Source organism: Pinus tabuliformis, chromosome 5_1 (genome assembly GCF_031772625.1).
Source record: "Pinus tabuliformis cultivar Carrire ecotype Pingquan chromosome 5_1, CPIR1, whole genome shotgun sequence".
NCBI lineage: Eukaryota > Viridiplantae > Streptophyta > Pinopsida > Pinales > Pinaceae > Pinus > Pinus tabuliformis.
The window spans coordinates 272,287,473-272,296,053 of NC_142305.1; the positions used below are offsets into that span (position 1 = coordinate 272,287,473).

Genomic DNA, 8,581 nt, shown 5'->3' on the forward strand with positions numbered 1-8,581 from the left:
CTTGCAGAGAGGAATCTGCTAAATGGAAGAGCACAAATATGCATGTAAGTATATCTTTAAGTTTTTATCTCATGTTCCAGTTAAAATGTAGACCTATTTGGGATCTAGTATTGCTTGGATTATTTATGCATGTATCCTTCAATATCAATATTGCTAACTAAAATTTGAAACATGGAGTTGAGTTTCTATTTGAAGGATAGTGCCACATTAGGAGTTGTTATTCTTAAACATTGTGGCTACACAATAGTGGTGAAAGTTTCTAGTCATATAAACTAGACTGGAATCTTCACCCTTGTACATTGACATTGAGGATCAGCCTGAAGGTGGTGCTAATGCTTTGAATGTCAATAAGTAGTTTCCAAACCCATATATAAGCCTTCCTTTTCATTTGATGATGCACGTAGGAAGTCTAGTTTTTTTTTTCTACCATTTCATATGATGCTTATGATGAAAAAGGTTTCTACATGTTTTTTACAGTTTAACAACCTTGTTACATAAGGGATCTCATATACAATAAAATTAAATAATTCACAATTCCCATGTTATCGGGTCTGAATATTTGCAATCAACAAGGACATTAGAACATAATGTTATAGAAGATATCTTGCTCAAACTGTACGAAGAAAAAAATGGTCAGAAGATGGGAACTTGGAGCGTGTTGGGTACAAAATTTACAAAAGCAGTCAACTTCCAAATACCTTGAGACAAAGCCTAGTGAAGAAAGTAAGAATGAAGCCACCATAAAAGGACTTGGGAAGTAGTTTGGGTTGCTCAGAGATACTAGAAAGAAAACAAATGACAAAAATAAAAAATTTGACTCAACCAAAACAAAGTGTTTGGATGCTTCAACTGGTAATGAAATTGAAAGTAACGAGGGGCCAGAGGAAGTTGTTCAACATGAAGTTGAGAAAGAAGGATCTGAAAGTGAACTAGCATTGAGGAAACTCCTTCAATAAGATGCATTTATCTAGTAAAGGAATCACAAAATGGCCTTAACCACAAGGTTTGTACCACTACAGTAAAAAGATTTGAGTACCACTATCCTATGTTGATTCCACTTCCATATTTCTTATCATCATTGAGATCCCCTTTTTAGGATTTTATATTCATTTACATCGTATATGCATGCTAGATTGAGTAGTGAAATGGACCTTCATAATTATAAATATTTTAGAATCCCTCCCATTGTATTCTCATGGAGAGTTAATAGCATGCAATTAGCATTTCCTTATGTATTTTTCAATTTTAACCATTCCTCTAGGGATCATGGAGTTGCAAAAGTTCCAAGATAGACTACAAACACAATTTTTTTGGAGTAGTTAGTGGGAATGGACTGAGTAATTATATTTTTCCATCTTCATGCAATTTTCCTATAATTATTAACAACATATATAAACCTTTACTTTTTTTGTAAGTAGCCTATGAATGAGTTGATTGAGATGGTTAAGAAATACTATGATGATGTAGCACTTCCAAACTAGTGATCAGACAGATACACTTGTTGATTTCATTTAAACAAAAAAAAATGGAAAAATCATTTATGTAAAAACAATAAAAAAATTGGAGCATATTTAGATATTTCTTCATTTCCTCAGGTATCATACTTTGGTTCATTAGAATTATTGTTGGTGGATGGGAGAACATTGACTAAATTGTTTGCATATATGAGGCTCACAAATCTATTCCTTAGGTTGTGTGGTGAGAAATAAGCATATATCGAATATGATCATTACAATAGACACATATCTGAGATTCCAGTTATATCATTTTGCAAGAATCATCTTATTATTTACTTTTTTTCTGAAATTTAGGGTATCTCTTTGGATTGAGTTCCTCTTAATCGAGGTATTTGAAAATATTTAGACTTTCTGTGAATTTAAATTTTGTTTGTTTGTGATGTTTGAATAGGTTGAACTTGAAAACAAACTTCCTCGTGTGCAGTGACATTCCATTGATGAAATGGTTGTCTCAGACTTCAAGCACATATTACATGCAGTTATTTTCTTCCGTTGAAAGTACATTAGACTTGGTTGCATCAATTGCTGCAACTTTGAATATTATGCTTGGAACACCATCAAACAAAAATGGTGCCATAATTTAATCTCAGATTCCCTTAAATAGAAATGGGTAGAGATGTTTTTTGTCAAAAACATTTGGATGGAAAATCATAATTACCAATTGCCAAGATTTGAGAAAGTTTGCAATTTTATGGGGGCTTTTCCATAACATTGTTGAAATGTTCACTAGAATCTTATTAGAAAATTCACTGATTAAGGGCTCATTTATCATAACACGAATTATGGTTTTCCAATAGATTAAGCATATCTAATATTTATTTATTTAGGTGGGACTTGAGTTGGCTCCTAGAGATTATGACATGGATAGTGCACATTGCAAACACATTCAAGAAAGTACAAGAATATAATGATGTTTCCTCTCTTTGTATGATGTGTCAAATAAGGTACATCAAAGAGAGCATGTACAATCTTTTCCATGTAAATTTGAGAAAACATTCTCTTCAAGAATTTGGACACTCCCAAATAGATCAATTCCTCTTAAGATCCCTCAACATGGTACTATGTGAAGAACTAGTGTAATCTTGGAGTGATCTGAAACAGTGGTGGAAGAAAAAAATGAGTAGTTTACAAAGAGATATATTGACCCAAATTATATGGTCACGGATGTGCCAACAAATGCTAAAAATAATTTTTACTCTACTCTCCTTACTCATTATGCTATACATGGGTTTATCGCTCAATAAATAAATGGAAATTATGCCTACATTCCTGTGGATCAAGTTGTTTTTTCTCATAACTTTGTGAATCTCAATAATCACAAATGGTCATGGATGAGGTCTATGACTAATAAACGAAACGTTTCCTTGAAAACTTGGGTTTTATGTGGATGAAATCTCTTTCCTTCTCCCAATCTCAGCTTCAACCTATTATTTCCTAGCCTTTTCTGCTAGATATTCTTCAACAGAGGCTAGTATTTCCTCTTTGATATCTGGGCAACATCAGGGCAAGGTATACCTTGCTCTTGAATGCTAGCTAAGTGTTCTTTCACTTGACAAAGCCCCTGTTCCCTGATTTTCTTTTTACAATATTGTATTAAATTTCCATCAATATCTTCAAAATGGTTCCTTAAGGTCTTTCACATGCCCAGGGGCCATGATAATATCAAACATTGAAAATAAATCTGTAGATACAAAACCCATCTTCGTTTATTTATGAAAAGAGAAATGAACAATTTCAATAGAAAAAATAATGAGGGTTTGGGATATTCCTGACATACCTTAGACTAGGCACAACATTCATGTTTGGAGTCTCCTCCAAGCTTGTAGTGATATTTATAACCCTAATGTAGATTCCAAATCCATTAAACACTCACAAAGAGTGTTATTTTCACTTCAAATAAACTCTCTTCAGTGTGGCTTTGTAATTTCCAAATCGGCACAAATGGTCAATTAGATGTGTTAAAATATATAGTGGGGGGATCATTATATAGTGATTAATAATAATTTGTGAGGGGGCCACCCTTTTCCCACCGAATTGTTGTGGAAGTGTGTTCGATCGAATGGGGACTGGTTTGGATTAAAACCAACATGAACTGGTTAGTTTAGATGGTTTTTTCCCAAATTAGTCTACTGGTCTAGTTGAGGGTCAGTTTTGGCATGGACAGGTTTAAACTTGTGCACACTAGCTACTTCTAATAACATTGGTATGAATTTTATGATGCACACCTTGTGTTAATATCTTTTGTGCATCTCGCACTTATGAAGAAGTGACCAACTCTTTGCACCCAGACCTGGACTTATGTTGAGGTTCTCCTTAATGGGAATCCAAACTTCCATAGACTTGGTCAACCAATTGAACTCTTTTGAAATCCTTCTATCATAGTCTAGTTGTTTGTACCACTTCCTTATATGCTCTGTGTAACTGAGAAATTAGAAGTTTACATTATCTTTCTAGCCACTCACCCTTTAGCCCTACCTTTCCTACATTACCTTTAGATGTAGCATCAAAATCTTGAGGCGGGGTTAAGATCTTATTGGAATATTCCAAGTTCTATCAAGGTTACCCTCAAATAGGGCCAACTATTGATTTTCTCTTTCAACATCATTCCCTGAAAATTGCATGGAAAATTAGAAGGAAAAACCTCTCTTTTTGGTCATTTTTCTGCATTCCATTGTTTGTCCTTTCTACATAGTAAGACTAGTGGGATTTTTTATTGGCCAAGTAATAAACACTTCCACAAGTTTTATCTACATCTTTGTTTAGTTTACATGTTTCTTGTTCAAAGTTTCTTTGTACATCCTTACATGAACAATAAATATTAAAAACACAAGGAACACATTATTTGTTTGTAATACTCTCTCACAATGATACATGACACCATACATAAAGTTGGGATTCTCCTTCTTAGGGACCACATTATTAGGTTATTCCATTCTTAACTTCCATATGTATAAATATCAACAAAACTTTTGTGAACCCTACATATGTGCAAACAATTAAGGCCCATCTATGATATTTTGATGTCCATTTTATTAATCATTTTCTTACCATATAACATGCAATTGTGCATTCTTATTGTAGGGATTAATACAAATTAACACTTGTAAATTAGATATCTATTATGTTTTCAGCACTTCAAATCAAAATGATTTATACTATATCACAAGATATTGTAGAGAAATTACTCATGGAGATTGAATGTGAGGAGAAACAGTTTCCATCAGGGCAACTGGTGAAGCAAGGTGCAAAGGCTATGAGTGAAATTAGTTGGTTGTCTTATTGTTTCCTTGAGTTTTTCTAGGGTGTTGGCTTTCTGTATTATTTTCTATTTCAGAGTCTAACTGTTTGTATGCAGAGAATATTTGAATGCAACTTTCTGGGAAGGAGGGCCATTATTAAAGAGTGTTTCTCCAAGAAGTACATGCATCCCATTTTGGATTCAACATTGACGTTGAAACATCTTTATGGGCTCAATGAGTGAGAAAAATTAGTTCGTTTCTATTCTATCTTTACTGCATGGCTATAATGAGATAGATTACTCTGCATGTTGCATAAGGTGGTTGTGAGTGAGATCCTCATAAAAATGTGATTCTAGGAAGAACATTGCATGGCCAAGGCTAGAGAGCTTGAAGTTGCAACTCACATTCTTTTTTCCCTAGATTTTGAGCTTCAAACCCTTACATTTGAATATATAGAGGGTATATCTATTATATAGGTGTTTTTGCAAGCAATATGAATCTGTGGCTATGGTATCATTTTCTAGCCATATTAAAATGCAATATAATGATACATAGTGTGAATTTAAGGATAGTCATTGCTAGCTTCAAATAATAATTTTTAATTTGATTTAACTCTAATTTACCTACTCTTTGATCCATTATGCTAATAATTTTATATTTGTCTTAGTTGAACAAGAAAAATCTATGATTTCTTTATAACTACAGAGGAACAAATAGGATATATTACTCAACAAATAGGCAGAGTTGTTGGACTTTTACATGGAGGTTTGGTGCATGGTGATCTGACAACATCAAATATGATAATTCATTAAGATTCCAAACAGTTTGTATGAAGTTATTTTGAATGATGCCTTTTTCCAATCCAAATACATTAATTGGAAAAATATTACCCTTGGTTGGTTGTAGGCTTTGTTTTTATCCTAAACTATGAAAATTGTTTAATGCAATTATGAATTTTACTGCATTTTAACTACATGTAAATCTTTGTGTTTGCACACCACAAAGACATGCACAATTTGTTAATTCCTATTTTTCTTGGATTTCTAAAAGAAAAAGTTAGTCAGATCTGTTCAATTTCAGTGCATATACAACTTGTCCTTAGTGTCTCGAAAAGTCTTCTCAATTGATTTCATGTACATAGTGCATAATAATTTGGCTTGTATTTTATGTTTAGTATGTTAAACTATATTTGCAATATATGATGTTATGGGAAAATGAATATTTGATGTTTGTAAATTATAATGTTTTTGAAACAGGTCCTGATCAACTTTGGCCTTAGTTTCACATCTACATTGCCAAAAGATAAGGTTGTAGATTTATATGTTTTAGAGAGTGCGTTGTTGTCAATGAATTCTTCTAGCAGGAATGTTGTAAGTTGGCAATGTTGTTAACTCTTAACTTCGACATATGCTTGTCTTTTAATGCCATTAAGTTATTGTTCTTATTTCTGATATGACTTGGGGTAGCTTATTACTTACTGATATTTTATTCAGATGGAAAGAGTACATTCATCTTATAGAAAGCCATTAAAGCAATGGTCAACTACACTAAATAAACCAGGTGAAGGTAAATTTGATTTTCTAGAATTTGTTGCAATTGTAACCATTATTTGGTTAGCACATAATTTATTATCCCATTGAATTACTGTATTCAAGAATTTATGTTCTCACTTGCCTCCTTATTTCAAATTCAAATATTTGTTAGGTGCATTGTACTTGGTGACTGTTAACTTGTCCTTATTGTCTTTGGTATTGAAAACTCTTCATTTCTCATAATCATAATTTCATACAGTTGCTTGAGTTTGTTGCAATTGTATCTATTATTTAGTCAGCACATGATTTCTTATCCCAGTGAGGGACTGCATTGATAAATTTATGTTTTCACCTGCCTCCTAATTCCAAATTCAAATATTTGTTAGGTGGATTGTTCTTTGTGACTGTCAACTTGTCCTTGTTGGGTATTGAAAACTCTTCATTTCTCATAATTGCAATTTAATACAATATTTTACTGCAATAAATTACATTTTTGGGTTTGTTTTGCAGTTCGTTTGCATGGTAGAAAGTGTACAATCATAGGCTAAGAATCGTAAATTATTATGGAGGTATATATTTTTGTGAACTACCAAGTCTCTAGTTGTTTTCTATCAAGCGTAAAGATGTTTAGATCTCCATTTCTTATTTTTTTGTCTCTTTGATTAAAGGAAGATTTTTTGATAAGCTTTTATGTGGTGGATACTTGTGGGACACAACTGAAGTATACTCATTTGCAGTATTCCAAAACAATGTATTTTAAATCATACCATTATGTTGTTTTAAGAATTTTAATTCTCTCTGATAGTTCATATTTTTTAAATATCTTATGCAGAGATAAAATATAATTTCAGTTCATAACGTCGAACAACCTTGGCATGTTGCATTTTTTGTCAATAAACAACAAATTCAAGGGTTTAGTTTAATTGTTCTTACCAATTCCTTTGAATATATCCCTAGCTCAAAGCTAGAATGTGTCTGGTTTGAGTCCCCGCTGGATGTTGTTTGCTAGTCTTCACTGATGGGTATGCACAAACAATATTTTGAGATGCAAAATATTGTATGTAATAGTATGACCATTTATTCCAATTCGTTGATGTATGTTGTAACAACTGCAAACACTTTCCTAAGGGAAAATTTGGTGATTCAACTGTGATTTTATATTTACAATAATTTTTTGTTCACATCTAATTGTGTTTCTTACATAATTTAATTTTTATTGTGGCATTTTATGGTTTTGATTTGTTTTGTTCATGAGAATGGCATAGCAGAGCCACACATTAGGAAAAATTCAGTGTTACGACTAGCTTGGGACTCATTCATATGGGTCATCTACAACAAGGTTGTTCTTTGATGACTCCTTATCTTACTTAGAATGGTGCTAGTGGAGGTGGAAGTCCCTTTTCTGAGGTTGGAGCCCTATATGCCTTCAGACTTATAGATGCAAATCATGGAGAAGGGATCAAGTAGTTTCTTCATGAAATATTACGTACTCCAAATCTTGAAGTATCTCATTCCATTGCAAATATGCATTATTTTATAAAAAAATATTTTATTCACCCTATTTTTCTAGCATGTTTTGCTCTGAAGGGAGCCATTAGAGATGTGTGTTGTAATTTTTACAAGTAATTCAACGCAATGGATGCTTGGGTTTGGGATTGGAAGCTTTAGGAACTGTTGATTAAGAAATTTATGAGGATATCAATAACATTATCTATTTAGATAGTGCATCTGCTGGGGAAGCTTCAGGTATGAGCACGGGTCTCCTTATGGTTGGACTACAAGTGGAAAAGCGAGTGAAATTCTTGCATATGCACATGACAAATAACATGAGAAGATTACCAAGTATTAATTATTTGTTATCTAGCAAATAAATCTACTTTGAAATAATTTTGTAATTGAAGTTGTATAATTTTTTTATTTTTCCATAGTCTAAATGGAAGATATGGTTCCAATTTAGAAATGACATGCAGGGGTTTGGCAATAGATACACTTATTAAACAAATGACATGTGATCAAGATCCTATTCTGCCATATGGTGGAATGTATCCACTCACCGTCACATATTGTGGAGAAACAAATAACAAGGTTATCAGATGCCTTCTCCTCTTTGTTGTCTCATATACCAGTGATGATGTGAGAAGAATTGTAGTTTTTCCCTCAGGTTTGTTTCATACATTGAATCTCAGCAAGTTAATTTTCTTTCCATGTTCCTAATTTTGTGCATCTTGACAAAATTGCCTTTTTCTAGTCAGAATAATAAGTGGAATGATTTCTCATAAATATGTAGGAAACA

The 8,581-nt window shown here is 32.7% G+C and overlaps 1 pseudogene; it reads left to right on the plus strand.

Annotated features, from left to right (window-relative positions):
- The first annotated feature begins 4,704 nt into the window (after positions 1-4,704).
- Positions 4,705-6,836, plus strand: LOC149164427 (uncharacterized; annotated as a pseudogene).
- The last annotated feature ends 1,745 nt before the right edge of the window (positions 6,837-8,581 follow it).